Source organism: Heterodontus francisci, chromosome 13, assembly GCF_036365525.1.
Source record: "Heterodontus francisci isolate sHetFra1 chromosome 13, sHetFra1.hap1, whole genome shotgun sequence".
In the NCBI taxonomy this organism is placed as follows: domain Eukaryota; kingdom Metazoa; phylum Chordata; class Chondrichthyes; order Heterodontiformes; family Heterodontidae; genus Heterodontus; species Heterodontus francisci.
Genome location: NC_090383.1, coordinates 63721167 through 63743741, shown reverse-complemented (window position 1 = coordinate 63743741; position 22575 = coordinate 63721167). Strand labels below are relative to the sequence as shown.

General features: G+C 41.6%; 1 protein-coding gene across 3 annotated transcripts in view; it reads right to left on the bottom strand.

Annotated features, from left to right (window-relative positions):
• LOC137376796 (EGF-containing fibulin-like extracellular matrix protein 1) overlaps window positions 1–22575 on the bottom strand; it is a 143071-nt gene that overhangs the window by 91705 nt on the left and 28791 nt on the right. The gene's annotated exons all lie outside the window — the stretch shown is intronic.

Below are 22575 nucleotides of genomic sequence, written 5' to 3'. Positions count from 1 at the left end.
GGCACCCCAACTGCTGCCTTGTCCGAGATCAGTTAGCTCAGTGCTAAGCAAAAATGGTAGCTGCCTGATCTGTATGGCTCAGTACCAAATAATATGCTTATCAATTAAGCTAGCGGGGAATTTAGGAGGTTGATACTGGAAAGTATGGGTATAAAGGGGCATGAAGAAAAGGTGATGCATTGAGATGAAAAAAACTAGGCTCAATGGATTGAATGGTCTACACCTGTTCCTATGGGGCTCAGCTTCTGTTGCAATGGCAGCAGGACTGCTGTTCCTGACACAAAATGACACTGGTATGCTTGAGATGGACATTCAAGTCAATTGTTTCTCAGAATGGGTCAGATTTTGCTGTCACAGGGGATCTAGTGGCATGTGCCATTAGTTAGACTTTCCCTTAAGCTTTTCATCTCAAAACATTTTTACCCACGAAGTTGCTGAAAATGCAAGCTGATAACGATGCAGCAAGTGAAATCAGGGGCTGAATTTTATGGTCCCCTAGGGATGAGAACACAGGCGGGGGCCCATAAGATTGTGCAGGAAGACAAGGGGCGGGGGGTGGAGTGCCCATCATCTTCTCGACATCTTCCAATTTAGTCCAAGTGGGCACTGGCTGAGGACGGCCTTCCCGGCCCAGGCCAACTGAGGCCCTTAACTGGCCAACTGCGGAATGCCATTTTCACGAAGCTAACAGCAGGACAGTGAAACCAGGACAGCAACCTTTAGATATTGGAATTAACTGCACAATTGCTCCTCACCTGAAGTTGCTGTACCATTTACACATGAATACCTGTAAGCGCCATTAGCTTCACCGTTAATTGAGAGCAACCTCTGGCCCAATACATTGGCCCAGAACACAACACAGAAACAGACCTGATGAAAGGTCACAGATTTGGAACGTTAACTCTGTTTCTCCCTCCGCAAACACTGCCAGACCTGCTGTGTATTTCCAGCACTTTCTGTTTTTATTACAGGATCACGTTGTTCCTATACCACACAACAAAGTAATGAGGAAAGACTGAGACATACTGGTAAGTTTATGGAAATTTACCTTTATAACATGTAGAATTATGTGGCAATTCAACAGATTGTACTTATATGTTTTTAGGCTTTGCTTCAAATATTCTCCTCAGATTCATTTCTAAAGTCCATGCTTGTAAACAAGCCTTTGCTTTCTACATACTTAAATGTCAGTTTACCCAACCAATACATAAGTAACTGTAGTGAATCCTGGAGCTGAACAGAAACCCTTGTTATTGTATTTAATTTATGGGATATACCATGTGCTACCACATGATGTCCTTGAATTTGGAAAGTGGTAGATTAAACAATTGTGCTTAGACTATCAACTACAGAATTCATTTTTAAGAAAAGGAACAAGGATAAAAGGTGGATTTATTGTAAAATACAGGGCTGAATTTTATTAGCGCGCCACACATCGCGGCGGCGCACTTTGAAGTCGATGGCCTTCCCTCCTAATTTCACTCCTCCCCACCAGTGACTCAGCTCAGAACTCCGAACAGAGTTCCGAAGGTACGCGAGTTGCAGCGGGCGGCCATAATATCGGCGTCGGACGGCCGCCGGGACCAGGTAAGTTAATTTGCATGTTTATTTAATTAATTGTAATGTTTAAATGAAGGCGGCGGAGTGGCTGCGCCAAGGCCTTGCCGTCACTGGTAAATTGCGGTGGGGCCTTCTCGGTGTTGGGGGTCATTGAGGGCCACTCCCGCAAGTATTTTATGGCCCCCATCCCGGCCATGATCCCTGATGTCGAGGAGCTGGTAAAATTCTGCCCACGGATTTAACTTTTATTTGTCATAAAGTTGTTGCATCGCCTACATAAAGGCTCAATGTACAACTGGATCTGACACACAGACACTGACCAAACTTTGGGCGAGGATGTAAAATGGGTACACTCGGATTAGCTAGCCATTGTACACCCTTCTCAATTTTCCTTTCCATGGAAATTTTGGACAGGATTTTTCTTTTTGGACTGGAATGGCAGTGGGACAGGACTTCTATACCTTCTCCGACTCTGCCCTGACCCTGTATCCTTACCTGGATTTAGGGTCATTTGCATGTAAAGTGGGCTTCAGATGGGTTTCCCACCACCAAGCGAGAGCCCCTCAATACCAAAGAGGGAAATGAGGTTGTGAAGTATCAGAAGAGTACCAAACAGTGAGAGACATTAAAAGGGTAGATGATCCACCAAGATGAAATATGGTCCCAGCTTTGTGGGCCTTGGCAGAGACCTTGAGTTAAAGCGCTAACTATATGGGATAAAATTGAGGGATGAGGTGGCCTTTACTCAGTTCTGTACCTCCATCTGAAAAATCTGGGGCATAACCATTGTTACATTGGGCCTTTGGCACTTTCCACCAATCAGTCTCAGGAAGCGAAGGTAAGAGAGATGTAAGGGGACAAAATCAAAGACAAGCCATGTTATTTATGTATAATGGATGAGGAAAGAATGGCTGGCAGCCTTCTGGCAGGGATGGTAAGAAAGAACTCAACCTGGGACAGGAGATAGTGGTAGGTCTGGCTACTCTATTTTGTCTTGTTTTCCACTGAAATTGAGTGGGATTATGGAGAAAAGTCCAGTCCAATAAAGTATCAATGACAATTCTCTAGCTCTCAGCATATGAGTTCCTCATATGGGGGTAAAAAGGCAATCTAAAAGTCAGAAAAAGACTTGTTTTCACATCTTAAAAGTCATTAATTATGAATTCAGGCTGCATTCATGAGTTGCAGAGTCATATCAAGAAGGGAGTATTCTACCCTGGGACAGGATGGAAAAAATTTGATATATCACTACAGCACTGAAAGTACACTGGCCATTGCATATATATCACAGTGACTGTGAGAGGGTGGTCTTCAGTATATAGGACAAAATATGTTCACAACTCCTTGAAAATCCCTTTTATCTGGTATGCCCCAGATAGATCCACTGCAATAGAATCAGCCGCCAGGGATGGCAGAGGAGCAATACATGAAGACATGGAGATACTCAGGCTCATCAGGGAGACTGTAGCTGAGGTGTACAACTATCCCATGAGTTCCTCCATGGACATTAAGTCATTTAGAGTGCACTACAGGTGGCAGTACAGGTCACCGACATTTAAGAGAGAGATTTTGTGCAACTATAAGAGATATCTCAAGTGTCACAAACTTTGTTAGGCTTTTGGGCAACTGATGTTTCAATACCAAAATTCCTGGAGCTTTAATCCATGAGCACAAGTGAAGCAAGCCAAAACCTATATCTGTCCTAGATTCCAGCTAGGTCCTAAAGAAACTCCTGTTCTTCATCTCTTCTGCTTACAATAGAGCAGGTGAGCTCCTTTGGAAAGATAACTGATCCCCTCTTGAATTGATTACTTTTCCTTAATAAAGGCTTGGGCCATTTAAAGGCTTCAAAAGGACTCCTCCAAGACTTAAATAGGCATAAAGGATAGAATTTCCCAGCACAACCTGGGAACCTCCCAGACTTGTCTCTTTGATGTGGAAAGTGGCACATAGATGATTTTCCTGTTGTACTCCCACTTCCCCATCCACTACTGGAATTTAAAGGGACACAGGAAATGGCGCAGACACCCGAATGGTTCTTCATCAAATTCCTGGCCTCTCTGGGTGCTTTCCTCATTGCTCCTGCCACTGGAATTTCAGGGCCTTAATTTTCTGCCTGATGAGAGAATAGACAGTGAACAAGTGTTTGCAATTGGTGGAAATACTTATACTGGTGGGAAAAGGCCATACCTAGGCTAGAAAATTGGAATTTATGAATCTCTGGTTTTCTGCTCTTTTAGCGCATAGAATCATAGAGCACTGAGGTAAACCTATCGTACATGTGCTGGCTCTTTGACAGAGCACTCCAAATAATGCAACTCTCCTGCTCATTCCCCATAGCCCTCCAAATTTTTCCTTTTCAAGTGTATAGCCAAATTCCTTTTGAAAGTTACTACTGAATCTGCTTCCACCATCTGTTCAGGCAGTGCATTCCAGATCATGACAAATTGCTGGGTTAAAAAAAAGGCTCCTCATCTCTTGTCTGTTTCTTTTTTTCAATTACCTTACATCTGTGTCCTCTGGTCATCAACCAATGGGACCAGTTTCTCCTCATTTACTGGATCAAAACTCTATTTGAACACCTCCATTAAATCTCCCCATAACATTCTCTGTTCCAAAGAGAATGATTCGAGCTTCAATAATATCTCCAAATAAATGAAGTCCCTCTTCCCTGGTATAATTCTACTAAATCTTCTCTGCACTTCTCCAAGGCCTTGATATCCTTCCTAAAGTGTGCTGCCCAGGAATGAACACAATTCTCGAGCTGACTTTTATCCAGTGATTCATAAAGCTTTATCAGAACTTCCTTAGTTCTGTACTTTATGCCTCTATTTATAAAGCCAGGGTCCCATATGTTTTTATACAAACCTTCTCAACTTGTCCTGTCACCGTTAAAGATTTTTGTATGTGAACCCCTCCCAGGTTTCTCTGTTCCTGCACCCCCTTTAGAATTGTACCATTTAGTTTTATATCGCCTGTCCTCATTCTTCCTTCCAAACTGTATCACTTCACACTTCTCTGCATTAAATTTCATCTGCCAGATGTCTGCCCATTTCACCAGTCTATGTCCTCCTGAAGTATGCTACTATCTGCCTCACTATTTACTATATTTCCGAGTTTTATATCATCTGCAAACTTTGAACTTATACCATTCATACCCAAGCCCAGGACATTAATATATATCAATTGAGCAGTGGTCCAATACCGATTCCTGGGGGACACCACTGTGCACTTCCCTCCCATCTGATAAACAACCATTCACCATTAATGTACATTCAGTAATTATTCAGAAATAATTAAACACAAAACAAGCCAAGCTACTGTAGCCTCTTTAAGCTCCGCTCACCTTTAAATCTTCCTACAGCAAGTTAGTGCCACCCAAAAATGGCAAGTTCCCAATAACTGATAGCACTGAGATTTTGGCATCATTATGCAAATTAGGTTGACCCAGAAATTGCAACAGTGACAGCCAACTTCTTGCTGGGTAGTAACAAATTATGGTCCACCATTGTTATGTGCAGGATTTTTCCAATGCGGAATATAGAAGCAATTGTGCAAGCCAGCAGGAATAAAGTCTCCTAGAAACCTTTAGTGACCCATTATTTCACCATGAATAGCACATCAAAAGAAGTTTCTAGGCTATGGAATGAGTTGCTTCATGTCATGCAGCAAAGATCAATTATATTCCCATTATGCCTTTAAGCATGAAAGCAGTAGGTATTGGCCTATGAAGATTCCTTCAGTAGTATATTCCCCTTCTCTTCATGATATATATGAAGAAATTTGCATAACGCTGCTATTTTCGCTTTCAAAATATTGATTACCATATTCTTCATAGCACTGGTCTACTCCAGTGCAGTGTTTCTTCACTAAATCTCTAATAACTATTACTTTAAATACATGCATGCCGTATGCTCCTACTTCATAGTAATATTTGTGCATTAGCTTTGTGCTCATCTTTAAGTCATGCAACTTCTTTCAGACTTCCAACGTGATCCTTTTAATTGATGAGATACAGTTCACTCCGACACATTGCCAAACTTATCGCCTTCTTTTCATTTCTTTTTTATTCGTTCATGGTATATGAGCACCACAGGCAAGGCCAGCATTTGTTGTCCATCCCTAATTGCCCTTGAGAAGGTGGTGGTGAGTCACCTTCTTGAGCTGCTGCAGTCCATGTGGTGTAGGTACATCCACAGTACATCTGCTGTTAGGGAGGGAGTTCCAGGTTTTCGACCCAGGCAATATAGTTTCAAGTCAGGATGGTATGTGATTTGGAGGGGAACTTGCAGGTGTTGGTGTTCCCATGTGTCTGCTGCCCTTGTTCTTCAAGTAGGTGGAGGGTGTGGGCTTGGAAGGTGCTGTCGAAAGAGCCTTGGTAAGTTGCTGCAGTGCATCTTGTAGGTGGTACACGCTGCTGCCACCGTGTGCCAGTGTAGAGGGAATAAACATTTAAGGTGGTTGCTGGGGTGCTGATCAAGCAGGCTGCTTTGTCCTGGATGGTGTCAAGCTTCTTGAATGTTGTTGGAGCTGCACTCATCCAGGCAAGTGGAGAGTATTCCATCACATTCTTGACATGTGCCTTGTAGATGATGGACAGGCTTTGGGGAGTCAGGAGGTGAGTTACAGGATTCCCAGCCTCTGACCTGCTCTTATAGCCACAGAATTTTTATATGGCTGGTCCAGTTAAGTTTCTGGTCTATGGTAACCCCCAGGATGTTGATAGTGGGAGATTCAGTGATGCTAATGCCAATGAACATCAAGGGGAGATGGTTAGATTCTCTCTTGTTGGGGATGGCCATTTCCTGGCACTTGTGTGGTGTCAATGTTACTTGCCACTTATCAGCCCAAGCCTGAATGATGTCCAGGTCTTGCTGCATATGGACGCAGGCTGCTTCAGTATCTGAGGAGTTGTGAATGGTGCTGAACATTGTTCGCTGATGATTGCACATCGCCACTACTGACCTTATGATGGAGGGAAGGTCATTGATGAAGCAGCTGAAGATGCTTGGGCCTAGGACACTACCCTGAGGAACTCCTGCAAGTGATGTCCTCAGGCTGAGATGTCTGGCCTCCAACAACCACAACCATCTTCCTTTCTGCTGGGTCAGTGGATAGATTTCCCCTGATACTCTATTTGAGTCTGCCCTCTGTGTTGATAATGGTACAAAGGATTAAGGAAACCTTCAAGATTTGTGACTAGTTATGTGGATTGTTAGCTGCTAAAGAAACATCATTATTGTAAGTGTGTCATGACTGCCTGCTACCAGTGCTATGGATCTGTTGTTGTGTTATCCAACTATCCATCTATCAGCAGCACCTGAATAACTTGTAACTTTCTACAGCTCAACAATGGCAAATCTAAAGCCTTCTTGATCAGCTCTTGCTACTGCCTACCTACTTCCACCAACCTCCATGGGTGTTTGCTCAGGCTGACCCTAAAGGTGTCTAACCTCATCATTTTATGCCACGATAAGACAAGATTCCTACCTCACATTGAATCCGTTGTTAAGACCGGCTTCTTCAATCCCCAGAACAAAGCTTGCTTCTTCCCCTAACCCTGACATCCACTTCTGAAATCCTCATCTAAGCCTTCATCATATCAAACCTCGATTTCTAAAAGACTCTGCTAGCTGGCCTCCTTTCATAAACTTCAGTTAATTCAAAATTCAGTGAGCCAAGACCATTCTGGCACAAAGTCACATACCTATCATTCCATTCTGCACATTTCAATTGAAAATCTACTATATAGGGAGCCATAGTTATTCTTGTTTTCAATTATCTTCATAGCCGTGCTGTCTAGGTAATCTTTCCCAGCCCATGCCTTTTATTCTTTCAAACACAGATTGTTCGTCTCCAGTCTTGTCCACCCAATCATTTTTCAGTATTTATGTCCCTGAATTTGGAACTGTGTTTTGCTCAATCTGCCATGGTACTTTCCCTCTACCTTCAAAAACTTACTAAACACTTATATTTTCAACCATGCTTCAATTTGCTTCATTAAATTGCTTATTTACCGCTCAGTATCAATCTCTCCTGCATTCCCCCCCCCACCCCCCCCAAATACCGACCCTGTGTAAAGTGCTGTGATCCATTGTTGGCCATGAGCAGCATACACACCTGTAAGGTGTGGTTGGATATTTTCATCGACACTAACAAAATCACATTCTCAGAAATTTCAAAGCTTTAGATTCCCATGATTTTTTTAGTTCTTTAAAAATTACATTGGAATATATATATTTCTTCACCTTTTCATTAACAGGGGAACACCAGGCCTCTAGCTGTTCATTTATACGTAGAAAAAGTACTGATAAGCACATATTGATGAAAACAATGCTCCTTTCAGGAATGGTTCAATGAATTTAATCCTCGAAGTGTGAATATTGCCATTCTTTTCACCAAGGTCACTGCAAACACTAGTTTAGAAGAGTTCAGTAATGAAACATATAGATGTACACTAAATTATCTCATGGAGGTGACCCTCAGAATTAAATAAAATAACAGATCAAAAAAATTCTACAGTCTGTTCCATATCATGTAAATCATGGCTGAAGTTCACAGTACAAGCATACTTTATTCATGATGAGGAAGATTAAAAACTAGTGCAAGGATTACCTGGAATTCATAGCAAGTAATTGTAGGCTGAATTCAGGAAAGTATGCTTAACTGTACCTTGAAATTAAACTTTGTTGACTTAAAGTATAAATCAAGAAGAGCTTGTTTTCTTTTTAATTAGTAGGTCTAAGTGGACCTTTCACTGCTGACTTCACTATAAATTGGCCTTGCATGTAGAATCTTGAGATTGATTCAAATTCAATCAGATGTTCTACAGACTAATGTCCTGTATGAACTTGTGAGGTATTTGTTTTTTATATATAAGCTTTTTGGGGGTTATGATTAGTTAGTAAGAAGGTGCCTGGCAGATTGAACAGCTGTGTCTGTTTGTTTCACAAAGACTGTTAGATCTTTCATATAGAAGAGCTGTAAGATTTTAATTGGAAAAGAATCAAATTGACATTGATTTGATAAACAATATGTCAACACCATCAAGAAATCTGAGTAATGTCTGACATAGAACAACTTGTAGACGAATTGCCTTTCTGCAATCCAGTTCAAATCTGCAACATCACAAGATCTTTGGATAATAATTTGTAAATTATCTTAATCTTTATCTAGACTTTATGATTCCAGCTAGATTAGGTTTCAGTTCACACCCCCAAACTGATAGGTATTTAGATACCAGTTTGTAAACCCTACACCAAGATTTGTATAGACCTAAAGAAAAACTTTGATCAAAATGATTTGATATTACTTTAGGCGTAGCTGTGATTCTGGATTTCAATGGGTGGGGCTGTGCTTTATAATCTCTGCTACACTTTAATTACTGAGCTGTGTAATTACTGTGCTCATCAGGGGCTTAGTGATTAAAGCCCAACAAGTGCAAGGAACTTATGAACTTCTTTGTCACTAATGTTAAGACCATCCATTCAGCTACCTCCACTGCTTCCCCAAGCCCAACTTTACCCCTGTTTCCCCAGCCCTAGTCCAGACAGCATTTTTCTCTTGTTTCTCTCCCATTTCCCCCATGCTGTCTTTGTGCTCATTTTCCCCATGAGACAAACATGCTCCCTTCACCCCTGTCCCATTATACTTTTTGTCTGACATCCAGTCTTGGATGAGCTGCACTATCCTCCATTTAAGCATTGAGAAAACGGAAGCCATTTCCTTTGGCTTTTGCCACAAACTCTGTATCCTTGTTGCCAATTCCAAGCCCCTCACTTGCCACTGTCTTGGGCTGAAGCATACAGCCTTGGCATCCTACTCAAACGTGACCTAAAGTTTCAATCCTATATCCTCTCCATCCCAAAGATCGCTGAACGCCACCTCCATAATATGCCTGCCTCTACCCCTACCTCAGCTCATTTGCTGCTGAAACCCTCATCCATGCTTTGAGTATGACTGGAGAGCACTGCATGTAATTATGGTTTTGATTTCTCCCAGTTTAATTGTTCTGATTTCATTTTGTTGATTTAGCTGTTTTTATTAATTTGTCCCAGTGGGGTTGAGCTTTTATACCCCTGATTTCACACTTGTGATTGTATTTTATTATTTTAATTACTCTATGTTAGTTTTAAAACTAGTCTTGATGGGTCATCCCTGCTTAGAATTTTAATGGTTTTACTCTTTAAGAAGACATACCTGTACAATCCCATTGGGGATCTGCTCATTCCAATCCCAGAATTTCTATCAACCTGTCCTAAAATGAGATCTTTTTAATATTTTTTTCCCATCAACACTTGAATGTCAACATGTAGACCAATTGTGACTCAACAGAAGGCTTTTGTACCAATGGGCACCACATGTAATTTTTGTTTTGATTAGCTTTGATTTAATTGATTAAATATTGGAACAACTGAAGCCATTGCCTTTGGTCACCACCACAAAATCCATTCTATGATCACCGTTTCCATCCCTCTCCCTGGCAACTTTCTTAGGCTGATCTAGACCGTTCTTCGTGTTGTGTTTGTCCTTGACATGAGCTTCCTGCCATATATCTGCTCCATCATCAAGACTATCTTTTTCCATCTCCATTACATTGCCCAACTCCAACCCTGCCTCAACTCATCTGCTGCTGAAACCCTCAGCCATGCCTTTATTTCCTCTAGACTTGACCATTCCAATGCTCTCCTAGCTGGCTTCCCATCTTCCACCCTACATAAACTTGTGCTCATACTAAACTCTGCTGCCTTTATCTTAACTCACACCAGGTCTCATTTACCTTGTGCTTGCTTGTCTACATTGGCTCCCAGTCAGACAATGTCTCAATTTCGAAATCCTCATCCTTGTTTTCAAATCCCTTCTTGACCTCGCTTTTCCCCATCTCTGTATCCTTCTCTAGCTCTACAAGTCTTTGAGATCTTTGTCAAAAGGAGGTTGATTATCTTTAGAGAGATTTGGACCAATTATACAGGTGGGCTGAGATATGGTGGATAGATTTCAATGCGTATATAAGCATAAGATAATGCAGATAGGAACAAGTAACAGTAAATGTGTATATAACATAAAAAGAGTCCAATTTTAAGATAGGCCAGTGATACTAAAGTAGCACTCTGGAAAGTCCTGAAGATGTTAAAGGGAATATATAAATGCAAGTTGTTTACTTTGTTTTTTAGTGCTGTTATTCACCTGGTTCTCTTTAGATGTCCACTGATAAGAGCCACAGAATGCCCTTAGCATTTTCCCACTACAGATGTTAGTTAATTGGTCTATAATTACCACATTTTTTCTGAATACAGGAACTACCTTTGCTATTCTCTAGTGCTCAGGTACTACTCCAGTCTTCGAGGAGCTCTGAAAAATATCAAAGCATCATTAATTTCCTACTCTAATTATTGATGACTTTAGCATGTATCCAGTCTGGCCCCAGGAGCCTTGCGGATATTTTATACTTCCAGTTTCTGTGCAACATATTCTTTGGCAACTTCTGAAGGTGCTATTGCTCTGCCCAGGGGTATCCAATATTCAAACTAGGGCCAAAATGTGCGCCTTGATAATCTGGCCCTTGAAGCAGAGTGAATTCTATTTTATTTTGCATTTATATTTCTTATTTACTGGTTTGTCATATTTGAATTGTATGGATCTGCAGGTTGGTGAACAACAACTTACATTTTTATAATGCACCTTGAAAAGAAACCTATTCAGACAAAAATAAATGCCTGGCTAAAGAAGGACATATGGGATCTTTTTAATATTTTAATTTTTCATATGACATAAGGGGATATGAGGATCGTGTGGGGAAAAAGGCATTGAAGTGGATGATCAGCCATGATCATATTGAATGGCGGGGCAGGCTCGATGGGCTGAATGGCCTACTTCTACTCCTATGTTCCCAAGTTCCTATATGAGGAGGAGTGACCAAAAGCTTGGTGTCAAGAAAACCACAAATGCCAAATGAGAAATATTAATTTCATTGGTTGGAAACTTACATTCGACTTTTAAGGGAAAAAATCCTACAGTTAAATTTTAAAAAGCTAGTAGCCAAGATGACCACTGCAATTTGCACCTGAAATACCAGGAGACTGAACTGGAGACAAAAGTCTAACAAGAAGTCCAGCCAGAACAATGCTTTGGCTGGATTATGCAGATCATCCTTGTTAGCAGGACATTCAAAGCTATCTTGAGGCATTCATAAGTGGAGCCGTCCGTCCAGCGGGTTAACACTGACAACCCCACCTCAGAGAGCTTTTGGGTTTTAGACTTTGGACCTCATTAAAAACAAAGGGGATTGAGAGAACCATATGACCATCTGTCCATTTCTGGAAAAACTGTGAAGTTTTGTTACACAGACAGAAGAGGAGCAGTAAATGAGGCTGCAGCAGCAGAGAAAGCTTTGGGCCTCTCTTTCTTTCTCTCTCCCCAGAAAACATCAAGTTTGAAAACCGTCTGTGACTGTGGACCCTTCAAACCTACAGACTGCTACAGCCAGAGACCAGGGGAAGAGAGCCAACTACAATTCTGCCTTCAAGAAAACCCTGAGCAAAGCAGGCTAACCACAAAGTGCACTTTGACCAGCCAGGACTTCAAGAATACAAATCCAGCCGGAAAACCAGTGAATCATCCAGCCTCAGACTGTGCATTTAACTTTCATTTACTCTGGACTTAATTCCAACCACAAATCTAATTTTCCCTCTGTAATCTATTTGTGTGTGTGTATTCTTGTCTGAATGTGTACGTGAATGTGTAGCGTATTTTTTATTATTTTTAAATCGGGGTTAGAGCGTTAAGTATAATAAACTCTTTCTTGTTTAAACTCAAGAAAATCTGTCCAATTGGTTCTTTCAAGATCACAGTAAAGGAAAAAGGTAAAACACTCAGAGGGGGTAAGCACAATCACTGTTGCGGTCAAATAAGAGGAAGGTGTAAGGTGTGACTGTGACCCCATCCTCACTTGGCCATCACAGAAATTTGGGAGCGAAGGGCAGGGATCGTAACCCAGCAACAAACGAGAAATTGGAAGTGGGAAGCCAAATTGATCCCTATCAAAATTTTTTAAAAAGCTTCAATGCAGGTTTTCTTGTGGTTTTTGCTGCTTGATTACTAACATGTCCGCAGCCGAGGCTAGTACCTTCTTAAGCCAGGGTGAAGTAACTTGGGATAGGCTAACGGCCCTATCTATTGAAGAGTTGAGGAATATAGCTGGGCAGTTAGGGATTACTTTCCATGCAATAGCTAAGAAATCTGAAATCCTAAGACTTGTGGCCAACCATTTTTCAATTGAACCTGAAGATTCAGAGACAGGGTTAGAGTCAAAAATAGACAAGATAATGTTAGCAAAAATACAACTAGAACAGAGGAGACTTGAATTAGAATTCCAGAGAGAAAAAGAGCACAGACAGTATCAAGAAAGGGAAGAAAGGGAAAAAGAAAGCGATTTCCAAAGGGAGTTAAGGCAACTAGAACTAACTAGGGGGCGACCCAATACTCCCAGTGAAAGAATGGCTAGCGAGGGAGCTACCCCAGTTGATCCAAAGTTCAATGAGGGGGATGTGGAAGCATTTTTTTCACTTTTGAAAAGCTTGCAAGACAGCTGAAATGGCAGGCCGAGAGCTGGAAGCTGTTGTTACAAAGCAAGCTAACAGGAAAAGCCCATGAGGTTCATTCACTGTTGCCAGATGAAAGTTCATCAGATTATGAGATAACTAAAAATGCTATCCTGGGGGCGTATGAGCTAATACTAGAAGCATACCACCAGAAATTCCAAACCCTCTGGAAACAGCCTGACCAAACTTACCACGGGCTTGAAAGAGTTAAGCAGCTTGCTTTTGACCAGTGGATATGGGCACTTAGGTACAGCCCACATATGAAAACCTCAGAGAGGTGATCCTTCTTGAGGAATTTAAAAACTCACTTCCTTTTTCTAATAAAACCCACATAGAGGAACAAAAGGTTTACAGAGCCAGGCAAGCCGCAATCCTGGCTGATAAATTTAGCCTTGTACACAAGTTCTTATCCTAGGGGAAACCCTTCCTTAGTCACCCCCACAACCCCGAACAGGATAAAAGGTGGGAGGGTGATAGAAGCCTGAGCAGTCCTGGGTGAGAAAGGACTCACAGGGGGCCCTCCTCAAGCCAGAAAAGACGGTACTGAGAGCAGGAGCGACACTCGAAGACCTGTGTGTTTCCATTGTAACAAGGCAGGTCACCTTCGAGCTGACTGCTGGAAATTATGGGGAGGAACTGTAGGATTACACCAGATCAGTGCAGGAGAAGGGGCCCTAATGGAAAGGGCAGCAGAACAGGCTGTGGCTTTAACTGCAGCAGCAAGACCCAGTAAACATATTGTTGTGGGTGTGGGAAAATTTCACAAAATCCCTGAAGGTTATCAGGATTTTGTATTCCAAGGAAAAGTGACACCATACCTTTGAGTGAGGCAAGCAAGCCCATAGTCATACGCAGGAATATAGGGGCCACCAAATCCCTTCTACTGGGAAAAGGCATGATCTTTCCCCCAGAAAGTGCAGTGAATGCTAGGGTGTTAGTGAATGGTATCGGAGGGCGGTGTATGCCCATACCTTTATATCGGGTGCACTTGGAGTACGACCTAATTTTAGGACCGGTAACTTTAGGGATTGTCCCTTGTTTATTTGTGGACAGGGTCAACCTGCTGTGGGTAATGATCTGGTGGGGAAAAGGTGGTAGCTTCCCCAGTGGTTTTAGACAGACAGAAAGAAGTCAGGGAGACAGAACTGTTGCAGGAGAAGGCCCCCAGCATTTTCCCTGATTGTGTGGTGACTTGGTCCATGGCCAAACCAGTTCTCTCAGAGGAGGCTGAACTGGCACTGCAGACAGATGACCCTACTGTCTGGTTGTTTAAAATCTTCTTTGGGAAGTGAGAGGACCCAAAAAATGGGCTGGACACATCTTCCCTAGTTGAGGCTCAGCGAACCAACCCAGTATTAAAGAAGTCAACACAGACTGGCCAAACAGAAGTGGAAGCAGAGGGAGTCCCTGAGTGCTACTATTTAAAGAATGAGGTGCTGATGAGGAAGTGGAGACCTCCTCACAGACCTGTGGACAAAGAGTGGACAGTGGTTCACCAGATAGTGGTGCCGCCAAGGTACCATAAAGAAATACTAAGAATGGCCCATGAACTTCCAATGGCTGGATGTTGGTGTACAAAAAACTCAAGCCAGCATTTTGACTGGCCAAAACTCCACAAAGATGTGGTGGTGTTCTATAAAAGTTGCCAGATGTGCCAGGTTGTGGGGAATCCCCTCTCTTCAATAAAACCTACACCCCTAATTCCCATACTGGTTTTTGGGAACCCTTCAGCAGATTGCTGGTAGATTGTGTGGGACTCCTGCCGAAAACAGAAGAGGACAGATAAACACAGGTCTGTCAGACAGTCAGGCAGAATGGGGCTGAAAAGGACAGTGAGGACAGGTTAGAGGAGGATAGGAAGGATTTCCAACTGGAACCCCCTAGTGTCTGGTTAGCCAACCCTGAAATGTTGGAAAAATTAGACCCCACACTCTCCTACAAAAATGCAGGCCAAAGAGGCACCCTACCAAGGTTGCTAACAGCATTTACAGAAACCTGCAGGGACAAGGAAAGTTCCCAAAAAGGCAAATCAACAGTGAGGGCTATGCCTCACCTAGTTAAAGTGCTGCAGGGAAGTGCAGTGAAAGCTGGACAAACACCTGCGAGCAGGGATGTCCCTGAGGACATGGGGCAGATTAGCAAAGAGACCTTCCCCACAGTAAAGGGAAAATAAAAGGAAAAATGCCCTGAAGTAAAAAGCACTTTTGTGACTCACCAGAAAACTAAAAGTGAAGAACCCAATCATCAGGTTCCGAACCCCAAGCTAATCAAATCCAGCAATTTCAATTCAGAATTCTGCAAGGACAAGGCCCCAGAGGAAATCTCAGACACCTCACGGGGGCTAAAAAACAATTTATTACCCACTACCACTATAGGGTGAAAAATTATCAAGATACTGGAACCTGAATGGTTAAAGCCATGTGTTGCAAAAACAGCAGTTGGGAGGTTAAAGCTTGTACATACAGAAGAACTTGCCTTAAGCAATAGTGGAAATTTGCAGACCCCAAGCATCACCAACAACCACATGTTTACTGAGATACACAATCCCAGGGTATTACAAATTGATACGAGAGAAACTTTAACCCCATTTGACAACACATAACCATCCCAGACCAACTCCAAAAAGCGTAAAAGTAAATCAGCATAGCTGTTGCAGCCAAAGCCAGCTGCAGAACCTCCAAGGTGAATGAGTGAATTTGGGGAGTGAGTGAGAATAAATGTGTGTGTTTCTTTTTTTTCTTTTTAACCCCTTTAATGAAATGTTCCTGTAATCACATTTCATTCCACAGGGTACAGAGGTGTCAAGAAAACCCCATATGCCAAATGAGAAATATTAATTTCATTGGTTGGAAACTTACATTCGACTTTTAATAATAAAAATCCCACTGTTAAAAAGCTAGCAGCCAAGATGACCACTGCAATTTGTATCTGAAATACCAGGAGATTGAACTGGAAGCCCACCCAGAACAATGCTTTGGCTAACTGAATTGATTATGCAGATTATCCTCGTTAGTGGGACTTTCAAAGCTATCTTGAGGCATTCATAAGTGGAGACATCCCTCCAGGGGGTTAACACTGACAACCCCACCTCAGAGAGGTTTTGGGTTTTCGACTTTGGACCTCATTAAAAACAAAGGGGATTGAGAGAACCATATAACCGTCTATCCATCTCTGGGAAGTTTTGTTACACAGACAGAAGACGAGCAGTAGCTGAGACTTGTACCAGCAGCAGAGAAACCTGTCGGCCTTCCTTTCTTTCTCTCTTTCTCTGTCCCCAGAAAACATCAAGTTTGAAAACCGTCTGCGACTGTGGCCCCTCCAAGCCTACAGTCTGCTATAGCCAGAGACCAGGGAAGACAGCCAACTACAATTCTGCCTTCAAGAAAAGCCTGAGCAAAGCAGGCTAACCACAGAATGCACTTTGACCAGCCAGGCCTTCAAGAATACAAATCCAGCCGGAAAACCGGTGAATCATCCAGCCTCAGACTGTGCATTTAACTTTAATTTATTCTGGACTTTAATCCAACCACAAATCTATTTTTCCCTCTGTAATCTATGTGTGTGTGTGTGTGATTCTTGTCTGAATGTGTACATGAATGTGCAGCATATTTTTTTTAATTATTTTTAAATCGGGGTTAGAGTGTTAAGTATAATAAACATACCTCTTGCTTGTTTAAATTCAACCTGTCCAATTGGTTCTTTCAAGATCACAGTAAAGGAAAAAGGTAAAACACTAAGAGGTAATAAGCACAACCACATTTAAAAAGGAATAAACCCTGTTATGGTCAAAAAAGAGGAAGGGCAAGAGGGGTGACTGTGATCCCCATCCTCACTTGGCCGGAACATTGGTCAAACAGGTATGTTTAAGGAGGGTCTTAAAGGAGGGGAGAGAACTAGAGAGATGAAGAGGTTTGGGATGGGAATTCCAGAGCAGAGGGCCTAGGTAGCTGAAGGCATGGCAACCAATGGTGGGGCAAAGGCAGACAGAATGCACAAGAGGATAGAGCCAGAGGAATAACTACTGGGGAGGGTTGTAGGGCTGGAGGAGGCTACAGAGATACGGAGGAGTGAAACCATGAAGGGATTTAAATACAATGATGAGAATTTTATATTGGAGGCATTGATGGACCAGGAGTTAATGTAGATCAGCAAGGATAGGAATAGTGCATGATGGGATTCAGACAACAGAGATTTGGATGAGCTGAAGTTTACAGAGGTTGGTGGGTGGGAGACAACAAAGCCATGGATGAGAATTTCAACTGGAGATGGGCTGAAGCAGGGATGGACGCGGGTGATATTTTAGAGGTGGAAGTAGGGGGGATCTTTGTTACTGAATGGTCAAAGCGCTGTTCTTAGCACCGTTTCTTCATTGGTGGATAAATCCTAAAGCCAAATACCAAGATCTGTTAGGATCAGAAACTTATATGTACAAATTAATGAGTATATGGATTTCAATTAGATATGTGGCTGCCAGAGCCTGATGGTAGGTGCTTATATGTTGTATGAAGACAAATGCTTGGGTACTCATTGTTTCTTTAAATGCTGGGTTGTTGTCCAGCAGGATACTCACATCAGGTTGGAGTGACCACTGTCTCAGTGGTAGTGTTCCCGTCTCTGAGTCAGCTAACATGTGGATGGTCGCAGTATGTACAGGCAGAATGTCCAGGTTGGGTTGAATTTGATTGTTGAGTTTGTACTTGAAACTATAGTAGAAATATATAAGTCGGCACATCGGGATGTCTCCTGAACTGTGTGCGCTCCCTAGCCAAATTTTAATATTGGTTGCAATCCATACTTAGCACATGAGTTCAATAAACAGTGATTGAATACTTTACTGATTCTGAGCCCTCCAGTGCCATTCCGCAATGGTCTAAGTTGCTGTGGTGATCACAGTGCTGTGAATTCAGAAAACCTGATCTTGCCATTGATTTGAATGGGGGTGGAGTTATGGTAATTAGCTGTTCAACATTTTTGGTGAGGTTCTCAGTGGAGCAGCACAAAGGTAGCAAGATATGCCATTACAATGGCGCAGGTTTTGAGCAAATCTTAACCCAATATGTTGGCTGGGTTCCTATAATAATTCTTGCTTGTGGCAAGCAGCTTGCCTTATGGAAAAGAAGAAAATCACTGCTGTGGGGCATGCCTATTAGCCTCTGAGGTAGCTGAAGAATTTGATTTTAATTTTAAAAAAATTGGGCAATAGGGAATATACACTCACTTGGGCCTTTAAATTTAAATCCTCTTTATCATTCCATAACAGCACTGTATACCAGGAATGTTATGCAGTGCTGTTAGATTAGATTAGATTAGATTAGAGATACAGCACTGAAACAGGCCCTTTGGCCCACCGAGTCTGTGCCGACCGTCAACCACCCATTTATACTCATCCTACACTAATCCCATATTCCTACCAAACATCCCCACCTGCCCCTGTATTTCCCTACCACCTACCTATACTAGTGACAATTTATAATGGCCAATTTACCTACCAACCTGCAAGTCTTTTGGCTTGTGGGAGGAAACCGGAGCACCCGGAGAAAACCCACGCAGACACAGGGAGAACTTGCAAACTCCACACAGACAGTACCCAGAATCGAACCCTGGTCCCTGGAGCTGTGAGGCTGCGGTGCTAACCACTGCGCCACTGTGCCGCCCTAAGGTGCAGATGATGAGAAAACATCATCTGCCATATTGCTGTAATTTGCATTTCAATGTAATATGACTGCCCATATTGGGGTAGAAAGATTGGACCTGCCCCTGCAACATCCAGCAGGATGTCCTTGAAGTGGTAGAGAGCTGGCAGAAAGGCTCCTTACCTGATATTCTCTCCTTACAGTGATAGAGTTACAGAGTCATTTACGGCCCAGAGGGAGGCCGTTCGACTCATCAAGTCCATGCCAACTCTCCATAGAGGTATGCAGTCAGTCCCACTCCCCGCTCGATCCCTGTAGCCCTTCAAGTCTGCTTCTCTCAGGTGGCCATCCAACTTCCTCTTGAAGTCATTGATTGCCTCCACTTCCACCATCCTTGTGGGTCATTACCACCTGCTGCATAAAAAAGTACTTCCTCATATTCCCCCTGCATTTTTTGCCTAAAACTTTCAATCTGTGTCCCCTAGTCCTTGTACCATTTGTTAATGGAAACAGCTTTTCCTTGTCTAACTTATCTAAGCCTGTCATAATCTTGTACACTTCTATTAAATCTCCCCTCAATCTCCTTTGTTCTAAGGAAAACAAACCCAACTTTTCCAACCTAATTTGTAACTAAAATCCTCCATCCATGGAACCATTCTGGTACATCTCCTCTGCACCCTCTCAAGGATCCTCACTTCCTTCCTGAAGTGTGGTGACCAGAACTGGATGCAATACTCCAGTTGGGGCCTAACTGGAGCTTTATACAGGTTCAGCATAACTTCTCTGCTTTTGTACTCAATGCCTCTATTTGTGAAGCCCAAAATTCCATATATTGTCAATATGTCCCGCCACCTTCAAAGATCTACGCACATGCACCCTCAGGTCCCTTTGTTCCTGCACACTCTTTAGAACTGTGCCATTAAGTATATATTGCCTCTCCCTATTCCTTCTGCCAAATTGAATCACCTCACACTTGTCAGTATTAAATTCCACCTGCCACCTCTCTGCCCATTCCGCTAGCCTATGTCCTGTTTCTGGCAGCTCATATCATCCTCACTGTTTGCCGCACCTCCAAGTATGGTGTCGTCAACACATTTTGAGATTCTATTCTGTATTCCAAGATCCAAGTCCCAGTACTGACCTTAGGAAAAAACCCCGGTCTACCATCCTCCAGTCTGAAAAGCAGAAATTTACTACGACTCACTGTTTTCTGTTCATAAGACAACTTTTTAATCCAATTGGACAGACCCTCCTATTCTATGAGCTTCAATTTTCTTAACCAGCCTTTTATGTAGTAATGTCACCTGCTTCTAGTACACTGCAGTGTTTCTACTTGTTTGTTTGATTCAATAAGTAAGTTTGAAAGAAACTTTTTAGCTTGTTTCTTCATTTTTAAAATGTAATATGCTTTATATCATTATCCTGCAATAACAGCATCAAATGTATTCCATTCTTCTTCTGCTCAATGATGTATAGTTTCCAATTAATTTTCCCTAAGATTTTTCTCATAGTTCCAATCCACTCTTCCAAAACCGTGCACTACTATCTTCTTGTTTTTGACAACTTCAATTTAATAATACAATTATTGCTATGTCGCAGATACTCACTATCCTCCAGGTTACTATCCAGGTTTGGTGGATTGTTATTCACTAAATCCAATACTGACTCCACTGCAACAGCCTGTGAATTTGTTTCTTCTGGTTGCCTTGCTTAGTCTTTGTTGTCAACAAGATTTACCATGAGGGTGGATGTTTACACTCTCCCTAAATCTACAGTTTGACTGAGTTCTTGGTCAATTTAGTAGATTTTGGTCAGATTGACAGCCTGGTTGCGGGATAATCCATACCTATTTCATATCTGCATCATCTGTTTTTACAGGGTACATGTTGGAAATGAAAGATTGTTAACACATCTAATCTTGTAAAACATGAGGAACAAAAACACAAGTGGGTTATTATAGCAGTTTAAAATTATTTTGCATTGATGTGGATACATAATCTATTCTTCAATACTTAGAAGATATAAAATCCATGAATAATATATAGATTTGATTTGTCTGTTGGTTTGTATTTTATCCTTGACTTTGTGTGGGAGTCTGGAAGGGAATAGAGGGGTTTTGTAAAATATATTTACAACATATTCGCTCAGAATATTTTAAGAATGCATACTGCTGCTCCCCATTTGCAGGTGAAATATTTGGAGGAGATATGGCAAATATTAAATGAATGAGAGTTATTCATAATTTAAGAAAACAAAATAACTTACCTGTGATGGGTCTCAAAAAGATAAAATACTCGATCAGGCATAAGCCACAATCTGTCCTGTTCCATAAGGATTCCAATTATTTTAACACGTGTGATGTTGGAATATGTAATGATTACTGTACATGTGACTCATACTCCAGTGACCTTGTTTATCTGGCTAATTTGGCTGTGATAAATGTGCTTGTACAAACAAGTTCTGACTGTGTAATACACATGGGAGCTTCCATTAATCTCCATATAAAATATCTCCAGATTTCTCAATGATGTCAGTATTAAAGGGTCCTTAGAGTCCAATTTTGATCACGCAATGGTTCTTAAACTACAATTCTTGCATAAAAATTTCAAAAACACCCAGCTAAAGAACTCAGCTGCTGGATTGGAAAAAGAAACAACAAGCATCTGCATGAAATTATCTATTAACCAACTGAATGTCACTTTTAAAAATTTGTGAAACAACTAAAATCTGTAAATTATTTAATAGTTTTAACCTGACTATTTTACTTTAATAGGAACAGAAGAGGCCATTCAGTCCATTGAACCTGCTCTGCCATGAAAGAATATGGTTCATTTCAATAACATAAAAATACTCCATGTGCCTTTAAGAATAAAATGTTATGAATCTACAGTATCCATTTCATGATGATTTCCATTGTTTTGAACATTGTTCCTAGAATACCTATTAACACATTGACAATGACAATTTTATTCCACACTCTGCAACATATTCTCATCACCAGATGTTTTGTAGTTTATTAATGACCTATAGTGTAAGTCTCACCAGTAGAACCCATTCTAAAAATCATGCACTCCAACATCTTTGCAATTTTGATGTCCATCTCAGTTGATCTATAAACACAAATATTTACTTAACTGGTGCATACTGCTAACATCTTCGTGGTTAACAGCTGGATAATTTGCTCAGCCTGACAATGTGAAGGAGCTCAATTAGCAAAGCAAGCTGATTCTGAAGTATCCAGGTTAATAAGTGTATTTCTAATGATGAGAATTTAGCTGTCGTATATTGTCAGTCTTAACAACTCTTTCAATTCATTCTATCCCTCATCCTTTTAACCGCCACTTTAATACCCTTACATTTACTAAGGTTATTATTAACCTACAAATTATTTATCCCCTCAAATGTCCTAGCCTAATCCCATTATCCAGTCAGGTTTTGGCATGGCCATTCCATTGGAGATTTTGTTGGCTTTGTGAAGTATTTCCAGAATTCTGCTTTTGCAGCACTTTGGTGAGTTGTTTGTTATTGCCTTATTGTCTTTTACTGGATCTAGAACTGGACACTTTGTAACAAATTACCATTAAATGTCTTCCCACAAAAGAATGTTGATGGCCATCCAGGTTTTTTTCCAATCACTCTACTTGAGGTGTGGTTGACAGCTGATCCTGTGACTCTTTTTCCATTAATGCAAAGATTCCCCAGTGCTCAACCCTCTCTTCCATTCAATTCCATTCAATTTCTTCATATAGAATCATAGAAATTACAGTTCAGAAGGAGGCCAT